Below are 13,869 nucleotides of genomic sequence, written 5' to 3'. Positions count from 1 at the left end.
TTTCCAGACCTGTGCATTAGTCTGTTCTGAAAGGAGGATGTCCCCATGTACATTGGTTTCTTGATGCAGCTTGGCATACGTTTCTCAGGTTTTTTCTGTTTGAGATGTTTACATTTTGCTCTAGTCAGGTTTGCTTTTCATATGATTAAGGTTCCTAATGCAAAACTTGTTTTCATATTCTTTGTGCACAAAATGGACATGCTATGCAGAAATCAACAGGTTGGCTTTCAAGGATTCCAGTAGCCAAACCCCTATGTCAAGAGAGAGTCTAAATTAACCATATGATGCTGCTGATCTGATGTCATAGATGTCTGTAAATTCTGTGTTAGTGAGTTAGCTACTTTAAATTCTCTGACGTGGCACAAATGAAGACACAGTGAAATACGTGGTTTGAATGGCAGGCATTAATTTTCCATATCTCCAGTTCATATGTACGGAACTTATTCTATCTTAATTGGAAATGCTGGAGTCTTTAGTCTGATTTTTAGCCAAGAGGCAGTCTTCTCAGTGCAGATGAAAAGGAAGAAAGTTTTCTTGAAACCCAGAACTGGACACATTTGACCATGCCTGAGGATGTAACATGAAGCATGGCTGCACTTTTGAATACATGTTATTCTGGGCTTACATGGCATTAGATTCATAAAATTGCTCAATCAAAGCTCATACCCTAAATCCAATAAAGGAATATCATAATTTGTGAACTGCCTTACCAGTGTGCATTGTATTATCACATGAGCAATAAGCATGGTAATAAGTATGATGCATTATACTATAAGCTTTAAAAAAGTCTTCTAAAATGCAACAGTCATGGCTGACAGTCCTGCTTTGAACCAATGCAGTTTTTCTTTGCAATTTTACCTTTTCCTGCTCTGACTCATTGACTTCTTACATCCACTGTGTTCTTTCGAAGTAAGCTGCAAGGTGCCAGCTTCAAATACTAGGTAATTTTCTTGCTGCAAAAGCCTGTCTGTCTGTCAGTTCTTATTTAATGTGTCACAATTATTAACCTTAATTATACTTACAATCCTTAATTACACTCAGGTGCAATTCTGTCTCAAAGTTCCATGTCATGGTGGACCTGATTGGTGGTCCTGCATGAGCCTTCTTCATGATTTCTTCATGATGGTCGTCTTGTACTATATTTAAGGACTGAGCTAGTTCCACCCATTTCCAATTTGATATAGTCGTGTAAGTATAGAATACTGATGTCTGGTGCAAAATAGTTGTCACATGCATGGTCTCTTCATCTGCAGGAAACAGGCCCGCTGTAAAACAGCGGGACCTTTTGCAGTAACAATAAGGAAAACAATTTAAGGGTGTAATTTCATAGCTAGCTTGAAGTATTGCTTGCTGTCTTTCCTTCCCCTTTACACAGCAAGCTTATCTGGCTAAAAGCGCAGGAAAATGAAAATCAGTACTCTTCATGTGGGTACATGATGGCTGTTGCAGCACAAGGACCTTCTGGAAAACCTTCTAGAACATGAGGTTTGCATATTTTTTAAGGCAGCACATCTTTGATCAATTTAATCTACCTTGTATATTCTCAGTGTTTCCCATTCTACAGAGTTTATCCTTCTTGATTTTGAGAAAAATACCCAACTAGCTACTAATTGCAATAGGTGCCTCTGGATTCATGGTGTTATTCACTTAGGTAAATATTTTGCTGTAGGTTACTTTTAACCATCTCCTTGCAACTCCTCTGTGCCCAGTCTTATTAGATATGGGATGAAAGCGCTGATTATAACTTGTGTGTAATTGCTTGGCAAATAAAACAAAGTATTATGTGTATTTCTGCTGCCTCTCAAATATCTTGAGATTTGAGAAACCTGTATGTGTTTGCTTTCCATAACAGAATCTGAGATCTTGGAGCAGAGGAGTTAATGTCCCTGACTATGCACATCAGCAAATACAGTGGTTTTAGATGCTGTGGTGGTTGTTGATCTTAGAGGGATTCCTGCACTTGAGTAAATCAAATAACCCTTTTCTATGAAAAACACAATTTCCATTTTTGATATCTGGTGCTTAAAATCTGTAGGTAGAAGGCCTGCCCATTGTTACAGATACGAAAATACTGCCTCACATACTTGTGCCCTTCCTCTCCACCTTGAGCAATACATCCAGCACCCTTTGGATATTGTTTATCTTTGTACCTTTTCTGAATTGAGGGCCAGAGAGAGAAAAAATCCCTAAAGTATGTGTCCATACTCCTCCTGACTTTTTTTTTTCTTCTTTTTTTTTACCTTGTCAGTTTAATGGGAATGTGTTAAAGTTCCACATGAATGCCTGTGGAATAGCCTGGCATCCACAGATCATTTGGTTGCACCTTGCAGTCCCCACCCTGGAGGCTGAAGTGTATTTGAGCCTGGCCCCTCTGCTCCATCCTCATACCCTGTGTCTGGCAAAGTTCTCAGGTATGTGGTGGTATCATCTACATGATTTAGGTTTTGATCTGCTGTTAAATATTTCTGTTATTAAGAGCAGAAAATGGGCTAAAAAGAGATATTTTTTTCTATATTCCCAGTGAACGATCATCTTTTGCATCTAACTCTGTTGGAATAATTTTTCACCTGAGAGAATTTTCCCAACACATCTTTTTTATAACTATGCTGTGCACATCATTCATGGCTGATTTTTGTAAATCTTGGTATCTTTTTCTGAGGATGGGATTTGATAGGTCTAATTTTCAGTGGGTAAACATGAAAATTAAACCAGAATTTCTTGTCTTTACAGAGATGGCTAGGATTTTCAGTAATGATGACTTAGGATACATAAGCATGTGTGGCTTAAAAGTGATTAATATACAATGTTTTAACATATTTTGCTTACTGTTACTGAAGTTGTTGATGGCTCATGGTTGCTGTGAAGGTTAAAATAGTTATTTTAATATGGTTTGGTGAAGGAATCTGTAGAGTAATTTCTCTGCAAGTTTCAATTTCTGCTGAGTTTTGCTGGTTTTGAGTGTGTATATATATATTCCTTTTGAGTATGCTTTAATATTGAGAGATGAAAAGCAGAAAAAATAATTTGACCTTTCACTGTTGAAAGTATAAATATTTATCATTTTCTTCAATGATGTTTACTGGATTTGAAAAGGATTAAGTGAATAGTAATGCTGAACACCTATAGTATGTGGCCTTTTGACCTATGGTGAACTGTAATTGTTCTTTCTTAGTTAAAACACTTCCACATTGTTTGTAGGGATTTCCAGTATAAATGCAGGCAGAGTAAAGTGTACCAGCACTTCCCTACCATCTGGGAAAGACGGTATCCTTTCAAGAGAGCTTGACTGGAGTGATAGAAAGCATTACATAGAATAGAATTGAGAAATGATAGTGCTAATGAGTTTATCTCTTCACTAATACTGAAGTAATTCTGCCCTCCCTCCCAGATCAGCAGCAAGAGATCTCTCTTCTTAGCAATAGCAAACAATAAATTATTGCTATGGATTATTATCAAATAATTTGTGATCATGGATCAGGGTTCTGCTCTAAAGCTAATGCATGGATATAAACCCCCAAGATGATTCTTGGTCAGAAGTGCTCAAAAAAATCAAGACCAAAGAGAGGTGAATGCTCCACCTGTATCATGGTGCTTCATCTGCAGAATTCGTTTGCATCCAACCTGCCCACACAGTCGGATTGCTCTGTAGTTTGCCATTGGTTATTCTCTTCTGTGAAGCACGATGGGAATATCTACTTGGAGGAGTGATGGAAAGGGTTAGCTGCTGCCACCAGTGTTACGCATCTACCTTGCATCAGTTGCTGAAGTTTGATACGTTGTCAAGAAAGATGTCAGCCAAAAACTAGCTGTATGAATTACTTTGAGGAAGGCAGTCTGCTCTTACCTATTTCTTTGTTGTTTACTCCTCAGTTATGGGAAGGGATTAGATGTTTACTGTGCACACACTGTACAGTTGAGCTTTATAAATCAAATGTTGTCAGGACTCAGTGAATTTATTGTGCCTTTGTAGGTTGACTGCCGTGTGCATATTTGTGCGGCAGTGGGACTCAAACCTGGGGGAAGGTAGGATATCAACTGAATTCAAACTTGCCAGTTAAATCTTATTCTAGGAGAATATTAGTCTTCAATATACTCAACTACAACATTAAACAGAAAATTTTTCTACCCATAACTGACTGCTTTTCAAGGCTGCTTCTCCTCAGTCCCACTGATTTACTCCACTGCAGGTGCTTAGCTGTCTCTAGCAGTTCATCTATAATTTAGTGGGAATCCTGAACTTGTCCTCTTTGGGTCTAAAATTTGCAAAGTACTTCCAGTTTCTCAACTCTGATACTTAACAGGACTGCTTAGTTTTGAAACTTTTACTTACACTTGGTAGTATGCCATAGTTGTTAGCACAATGTTAGAACACACGTATTTTATTAATTGGAGCTGCCTCCATTATAGTGCATTCCTCAAAGAAGAGTTAAAAAAAAAAAAACCCAACAAACAAAAATCTCAGCAGTTGTGAAAATTTGCTTTTCATAGGTAAAATTCCCAACCCCACACGTGCCCCATAGTCCACCTACCCTTTTTCTCGTGTGATGATCTACTTTCCAGATGGGCCATTTTGCATGTGCAGGTGTGCTGTTGCTTAGTTCAAAGCCCTCTGAAAAGGACTCAGCACTTGGCTCATGGCTACTGCCTGCTTAACCCTTAACTCTCCCTGGTAATGGATGAACTTGCTGTGAGTTAGATTTCAGCTGGACTTTTTGAAATGCTTTCTGAAAAAGAAAATAAATTGCCTTATATTCAGAGCAATATGATAGAGATTTTGTGTCAGCAGGTTCTGTAAGGGATCTGTTAATCTATGTAATGTTTTTTATCTAATATAGAGAATTGAATTGTATGAATGGTATGCATCAAAACACGTAAACAAGGTTGGACTAAGCCACTTACTCAACATATAAATATTTCCAGAAATGTTTTTTCATATTACAGATGCAGGGGCTTGGGAGATAGGACTGTGCACTCCAGTGCTCTGCTCTTCCTTTCTTCTTTTGAATCCCTTCTCCCTTCAATCTGTACATTAGTATTTGGTTGCAAAAAAACTGGAATGAAGAAAAATTTAATATGATCCTAAGTCAATTTGAGGTAATTGTCCTTCATGAGAAGTATCCAGATTTACTGTCATAGTGGATGTGCATTCACATTTTTTGGAAGTCACAATGAAAAACTTCTATAAGAGAAGAGGGTACCTCAGGAATGGACAGAGTAATGTTGTAACTGAATGTGTAAATCGATGCTTACTTACAAAACCTATGTTGTACTTTTAGAGATTTATTACACCCTCCTCCACTGAGATAGGATAAATGAATTTGTAAGTGCTCCAAGTTCATTCCAGTACAGAGTGAAACAGGTTCACATAAAGTCATGTCAGTAATATTAAATAGCTACTGTTTTTTCCATATGTTTTTCTTCCTTATCTGAGTGTCCCAAAATTAAACTGCATTTATTTAACTGAACTGCGTTGATTATCAAAACAGTATCTTTTCTTGCGATTTTAAACTATTCATAATGTATTATATTTAGAATACTTTGGATTGGGAATTAAATAGAAACCATACTAGGAAAAGGAAAAATCAAATCTTATTGCTCAGAAGAGGTAGTATAATGAGGGCAATATGTGCCAAACCTTGCTTCTAGATTTTACCTGAAAGGATCCTTCCTCTGTATCTTTACCTTTTCCCAGATTGTGACATCTGGATAAATTTTAGAGGATACAGATGGGAAAAATATGAAATAGAGAAAACAAAAAGGAATATAAGGGGCTAAAGATTTAGTAAGGGAAGACAACAGGTTATGCTGAAAGGTTAACTATCAGACTGTAAGACTCTAATTCGCTAATGATTGTTCTTCCGTGAATTTTGTTTTTAATAATTTTTGGGTGAATTATTTTTATATGAAGAAGTAGGTGGTTCCTCAAATTTTATTTTCTAACAACATATACTGAGGAAAGTTCCAAGAAAGGAAAAAGCTTTTTTATATTAAATATTATATGGTGACCAAAACAAACCATATAAATGGTCCATGAACTTAGCTGGACATAACCTCTTCAGGAAAAAAAGTAACTTTAGAAAAGCTTTATGAAATGGACAGTAATTTCAAGAAACATAGCTATTTTTAAGATAGCAATTTATTGAATCTTATTATGGATATAGTGTATTATATGATGAGATTCTCAGAAGTGTAGCAAGTGATGTTAGTAAAATTAAAATACAGTTCAATAAGAAAAGATAGTTTAGCATATATAAAGCAAAAACCTCCAAACCCTGTGACTTGAACTTGGCTGACTTTCACTAAAGTTGTGAAATATTTTAAGTGTTCAATTATTGTTAACATCCTGACAGTAAGACAAATACAAAGGTGCAATGTTGGATGAAATATTGAAAAGTGCTACTTGTTTTAAATGAGTTCAAGGTTGTGGGTTAAAAATATAACATATTGAATTACTTAAAGGAGTTATTACAATACATAAGTCCAAGGGACCCATTTTGGCATTTGTCTATGCAAGCTTGATTGTGGCATTTTTTTTGTTCAGTCCTATACATTTTCCTTTTCATATACAGATTTTTATGGAATTATTATAAAATTGTACATAATTCATTACTGTAATTGCTCTTCCTTTTGGTTTTGTGTAAAAAAAATCACATCCAGAGCTATGCTATCTATATGGTAGTTCCAGCGCTGTCTTCTAGGTGATATTATATCTTTTTACTTATTGTTAAAGTCAAGCAGAAAAAATCATTGAAATGTGTCTGTACCAAATTCTTGTACACACATAAAGTAGAAATAAATAAGATAAAATAACCCCAGATCCTACTAAGAGAAATGACAGTGCTTGATAAAGTCCTTGGGAATTGCAATAGGTACAAATAAACCCTCCAGTCTTGGAAATTATCAATGTCAGGTAGGCAGTTTCCTTTTGGTTATATTTCTTCTATTGTTCTGGTATGGACAATTACCATGTCAAAGGACTTAACCAACTGCTTTAAAATGTCATTAATTTTCTTAAATGAAATGTATCACAGGAAATAGCTCCAGTGCTTAATTTCAGAAGCTTGGATAATATACTGTGGACCTATCTTGGGACAAGCAGTCCTCTAACATTTTGTTTGCCCTTGAGATTTAGAAGGAATCATATCTATAGTATTCATAATAAGTAGCAATTTAACCAAGTTCAAATTAGATGTGAACAAATGGATTAACAAGCACCTCATTAAAATTTTAATTTCCATTTCATTTATCACTTTTAATAGAATCAACTCTGTTTCAGGGTGGGGGAGGATTAATTTCCAAGTATAACGTTAATTTCACTTGTTTTTATCAATAGCTTGAATTCTTTCTATAAAATGTACGTTGTGTAGTTTCAAAATATCTGACCTGCACATAAAACTAATAAATGTTTAAAGAATAAGGAAGATCTAGATTGATTTAGTGCATATTTTTTAAAGTACTGAACTTTACAGTACAGTTGTCTGTAATATTTTCCTCTAAGTGCTGATGTGTGCTTACTTGTAATGAATTTAAGAAGAATAAATGAATTTAAAATAAGCACATGTTGGGGTGTTATTTAAATAATTTCACTGAAAGTATCAGTGTAAATATTTCAGAAATACATTCTGACTTTTAAACTTTACATTCAGATTCCAACTTCAAAGCAATATTTTAAAGTACTTTGAATTCCTTGGATAGCATATATCGTAAACGTGGGCAGAATTTTCATAATGTAATGTTTTCTTTCAAATAAAGCTATTCTGAAGCTCTGATATGAATATATCTATTACTGAAAAAATATTTTATAGAGAAACGCATGTCTTAAAAATATGGTTTATGAAAATACTTATTTTCAAGGGAAAAACAAAATAAATTATAGGAATACAAGAATTGTATCATGTGATGGTTCATCTGTCCCTTGAAGTTCCTGTATTCAGTAGTGATGTGTTCCAGGTGTCAGGTGCCAATTTTTTAGTAGAGAAACGTTTTTCTACAGGCATGTTTTTCCCCAAATAGTTACTCCATGCTCCTTTCCACTTTGGACTGACATGTATTATACCAATTACTGAGAGAAACAGAATAATTGTTTAGGGCCTTTTTTCTATGTAGCACCAATATGAATGTCAAATTCTTAAGTCTGTAAGATAATTTAGAAAGACATCCAAATCACTTTAAATTTTTACACAGCATATGGGAAAGCAAGCAGTTTTCACTGTAATGGCAGGCTGTGTGCTTGAGAGAGAGAAAAGAAGACTGGGAATAGTATTTCAGGCACTTGCAAGATTCTTCCAGCACATGTTTTGGGCAAGAGAGAAAAAAATAAGAACAAACAAAGGTCTGGAAAAGGATCCAAAGCCAAGAAGTGTGTTGCTTATTTAAGATGGAGAAATATATGTTAGGTTTTTTGGATATCAGTGCAGGTCAAGGCTAAACTAAGTAACCATCAGGTTTTTTTGGTGTTTTGTTGTTTTTTTTTCCTAAATATATATGTTTAAATGTAGGTTCTCTGTTATATTATAATCAATTTTAGACAGCTGTTTTTCACTGAATTGATTGCAGCTATGGTGCAAAAATCTAAAGCTGAAATAGGTACCAAAGCATTCATTAGGATCTTTAAAAAACAAACACACACCCTCACCCCAGTGGAATTAATTAAAAATAAAGTTGATAATTCTAAGAGTAGCCTCTACCATAGTAAACCATGAATAATATGTTTCTCACTGTTTTTCAGTTAAAGTGGTTCTGAGTTCTCAGAACAACTACCTTAACTGGTTAACAAAGCCATAGTTCAGGAAAATGTTCTGATTTCACATCTGAAAGATAAAGAAAGATTAAAGATAAAGAATCCTGGTGTGACTGAATACATATGTGCATGTGGGTAGTGCTTTTGGGCTGCTGCCGAGAGTGTCTGACTATTTTTTTTCAGGGAGAGCCATATGAGCAGGTTAACAAGGACAAAAGGTTGCCTGGATGTAAGTGATATATCAGGTCAGATTAAATATGTTTTGAGCCCTGCTTCAACAGCCTGACTTTCTCTTCTGCTAGATTCCTTTATGTGTTTGAACTTCTGTTTGGCAGAAGAACAAGTAGAATCCTTTCTTTTTCTTGGAGTCGTCTTTTTGTTCTTTAGAGTTTTGTTTTGTCTCACTGCAAGTTTATGTTCTGTGTAATTATATCTCTGGTATAAAGACATCTAATTTCATGTACCTTGATGTCACCTTAGGTCCACAAATTCATTTATATTGTACAGATGCAGAGCTAATTTATAATAGATGCCATTTTGTAAAGCATACTTGCTGTACTATTTTATTAAGTCATGTTTTGACAGGTTCTAATCAAACTTTTCTTTCTAACTTGTTGGAGACAAAAGAATACGTTAAGACACTAAAGGGTACTTTGAGTTATTAAGGTAAATTAATTCTAGTAATTGCTATGAAGGTAAAAGATTGAAGTACAGGCTAAGATTAATAAAGATAATTTAGACATTTTATTTACATAATACTTTCTGTTTCTGTCAGATTTACATTTCTAAGAATGCTAGTGGACTAGTGGACTGAATGTAATTCAACTAGTGGCCTGAATGTAATTGAAGACCAGGCACATAGCTGGAAAAGTACAAATAACTTTTTTCTTCTTTTCCAGAATCACAGAATCACTAGGTTGGAAAGGACCTTTAAGATCATCAAGTCCAACCATTAATCCAGAACCACCATGTCCCCTAAACCATGTCCTGAAGTGCCACATCCACACGTTTTTTGAACACTTCCAGGGATGGCGACTCCACCACCTCCCTGGGCAGCCTGTTCCAATGCCTGACCACCCTCTCAGTGAAGAAATTTTTCCTAATATCCAATCTAAACCTCCCCTGGCGCAACTTGAGGCCATTTCCTCTTGTCCTATCACTAGTTACTTGGGAGAAGAGACCAACACCCTCATCGCCACAACCCCCTTTCAGGTAGTTGTAGAGAGCGATAAGGTCTCCCCTCAGCCTCCTCTTCTCCAGACTAAACAACCCCAGTTCCCTCAACCGCTCCTCATACGACATGTGCTCCAGATCCCTCACCAGCTTCATTGCCCTTCTCTGGACACGCTCCAGCACCTCAACATCCTTCTTGTAGTGAGGGGCCCAAAACTGAACACAGTATTCAAGGTGCGGCCTCACCAGTGCCGAGTACAGGGGCACAATCACTTCCCTACTCCTGCTGGCCACACTATTCATGATACAGGCCAGGACGCTGTTGGCCTTCTTGGCCACCTGGGCACACTGCCGGCTCATATTCAGCCGGCTGTCAACCAGCACCCCCAGGTCCCTTTCCGCCGGGCTGCTCTCCAGCCACTCCTCCCCAAGCCTAGAGCGTTGCATGGGGTTGTTGTGACCGAAGTGCAGGACCCTGCACTTGGCCTTATTAAACCTCATACAGTTGGCCTCTGCCCATCGATCCAGCCTGTCCAGATCCCTCTGCAGAGCCCTCCTACCCTCCAGCAGATCAACACTCCCACTCAGCTTGGTGTCATCTGCAAACTTACTGAGGGAGCACTCAATTCCCTCATCCAGATCATCTATAAAGATATTGAACAAGACCGGTCCCAGAACCGAGCCCTGGGGAACACCACTCGTGACCGGCCGCCAGCCGGATTTAACGCCATTCACCACAACTCTCTGGGCTCGGCCATCCAGCCAGTTCCTCACCCAGCAAAGAGTAAACCCGTCTAAGCCACGAGCCGCCAGTTTCTCCAGGAGAATGCTGTGGGAGACGCTGTCAAAGGCTTTACTGAAGTCCAGGTAGACAACGTCCACTGCCTTTCCCTCATCCACTAGGCGGGTCACCTGGTCATAGAAGGAGATCAGGTTGGTCAAGCAGGACCTGCCTTTCATGAACCCATGCTGGCTGGGCCTGATCCTTTGGCTGTTCTGCAGATGCCCTGTGAGCACTCTCAAAACCAACCGCTCCATAATCTTCCCTGGAACAGAGGTGAGGCTGACAGGCCTGTAGTTCCCAGGATCCTCCTTCCGGCCTTTCTTGTAGACGGGCGTCACATTGGCAAGTCTCCAGTCTTCTGGGACCTCCCCTGTTAACCAGGACTGCTGATAAACGATGGAGAGTGGCTTGGCAAGCTCCTCCGCCAGCTCTCTCAGTACTCTCGGGTGGATCCCATCAGGCCCCATAGACTTGTGGGTGTCCAGGTGGCTTAGCATGTCCTTGACTGCTTCCTCCTGGATTATGAGGAGTACATTGTGCTCTCCATCCCCGTCTTCCAGCTCAGGGGGCTGAATATCCTGTGGATACCTGGAGTGGCTATTAAAGACTGAGGCGAAGAAGGCATTAAGTACCTCAGCCTTGTCCTCGTCCTTGGAGACAATGTTCCCCGCCATATCCAGTAGGGGATGGAGATTCTCCTTGCCTCTCTTTTTGTTGTTAATATATTTGTAAAAACATTTTTTATTATCCTTTACGACTGTGGCCCGACTGAGCTCTAGCTGGGCTTTTGCCTTTCTAATTTTGTCCCTGCTTGACCTAACAAGATCTTTGTACTCTTTGTGAGTTGCCTGCTCCTTCTTCCAGAGATGATAAACTCTCCTCTTTTCCCTGAGTCCCAGCAAAATCTCCCTGTTCAGCCAGGCCGGTCGCCTTCCCCGCCAGCTCTTCTTACGGCACATGGGGACCGCCTGCTCCTGCGCCTTTAAGATTTCCTTCTTGAAGACTGTCCAGCCTGTAAAATTATGTCATAGTTTATTGAAAAGATCTCTTGGGGAAAAAAATAAAGAAAAAACAAATAAAACCAAAACCCAGAATTGGGTTTTTAACAGACAAAAAAAGTCTGTTAAGCTCATTTGGCAGGCTCTTTTCAAAGACACAGCATTGTCTTTCTGCCATTAAAAAAAATCACATTAAAAAACCCCAATCTTTTAAGGAAATATCTGCCTTTTACAAAAAAGCAGATGCAGTGAATAAACATTTATGTTCTGAGTATTTCTGTTCTCTGAAGTACTGATACACAAGATGATGAAATATTGTCATCAAAGGCAAGTCTCCAACACTGACAGATATTTTTTAACATCCTTGCGATTGAAAGACTCAGAGCACTTTTCTTTTTGTATCTTTTTAGCATCTTAATTAAAATGTCTAAGGTACACAGCTGAACACTTACAAAAGTCTAACTAGTCTCTGGGGGCCTATGATGGCTTGCACATTTGTGATGTTATTTGACGGATTATACATTAGGCCATTTCAACTGTTGTTCAAGTCAGTAGACAATCCAAAATCATAGTGTAAAGTGGTTTTTAGAAAAAGTTGTAGTGAAAAGATTTCTTCCCACTTAAGTGAATGAGTGGCAATAATATTTACATAGAAATGCTCTTCTGATGCCTATTATGACTTAAATCTTTAGAATTTGAGATTGATCATGTAGATCAGTTTCAAACTTAGAGATTATCATAGAATCGTGTAATAATTCAGGTTAGAAGGGACTTCCAAGAGGCCAACTCCCTGCTCAAAGCAGGATAGGCGGTAAGTTAGACTGGTAAGTTAGGCTGTAAACCAGTCTGGGCTTGAAAATCTCCAAGGACAAGTCTGCATAACCTGTCTGGGCAACTTGTTCCCGTGCTTCTCTGGCCATTAGGGTGAAAAGAAATTTCCCTATATCTAGTCACAGCTTTTCTTGTTTCAAGTGAAATGTTCATTATGTGTTACAGGGTATGTGCTCTGACCCCTGACCATCTTAGTGGCCTTCCACTGAGTATAGTCCAGTTTATCGGTGTCCTTCTTGTCCACTGGAGGGGGCGGCAAAACAGGATGCGGTACTCTAGATGCCAACTGGCAAGTACTGGGATGAAGTGCTGAAGGGGAACAATCACTTTCCTGATCTACTGGCTGTGGCCCATATGGCCCAGGAGGCTGCTGGCTACCTTTGCTGCCAGGATACACCGCTGGCTTCTTGCAGCTCCCTGCTGGCCAAGACAGGTATTTTCCAGCAGAACTGCTCCCCAGGTGCTCCATCCCCAGCCTGTAATAGTGCAAGGGGTGGTTCTTTCCCAGCTGCAGGACTTGGCCTTTGTCCTTTTTTAATATTTTACAGTTTATGTTTGGCCATTCCTCTAGGCTGTCCAGGTCCCTCAGACTAGCAGCCTCACCCTCAAGCGTATCTACCAGATACCCCCAGTTTGATGTCATCTGCAGACTTAATGAGAGTTGCCTCCTCTGGGCCATTGATTGGGATATTAAAGAGGAGAGGTCCAAATACAGACCCCTGTGGTACTCTGCTTGTTGCTGGTCTGCAGGTGGTTTGACATATTAACCATTACCCTCTGAGCCTGACTATCTGACTGGTTTATTAATTTGTCTAGTTGTCCATGCATTGAGCCTAACATCTTGCGTTGGATACAAGAATATTGTAGAAGGCAGTGTTTAAAGCTTGCTGGACAATAGTGGATCCCACACACAATTTAAATGCCCTGGAATGAAGAACAACATTGATGCCATTCAGGACTTTTCCATTGTTTCTATCTGGAATCTAGTCCATACTCTGATGGGCAAAATAATAGCCACAAACAAGTGTGTGTGAAGCCAAATTGTTTATGATTTGCAGATAAGCTGTTTAGGACTAGTGCATCACTGCTTGGAGCAATTTGATAATTTATTATCTCTTGATAGAGATCATAGACTTAGAATATATTTAAGTATGAAAGTCTCCAGTTCATCCAAATGTGTTTAAAAACTATCATCTGATATTCACATACACTGAGTTTAGAGGAACCCACTGCAGAATAGGAAACTTTGACATGAAAATGCATGCAGGAGCAAGGAAGTGATTTTCTTCTGAGAACCTGAAAAATCTGTGAACTGAGTCAGTGTTTTGTTGCTGTTGTTTATT

The sequence above is a fragment of the Phaethon aethereus genome (assembly GCF_964289735.1).
Source record: "Phaethon aethereus genome assembly, chromosome: 2".
Taxonomy (NCBI): Eukaryota; Metazoa; Chordata; class Aves; order Phaethontiformes; family Phaethontidae; genus Phaethon; species Phaethon aethereus.
This window is presented reverse-complemented; position numbering follows the sequence as displayed.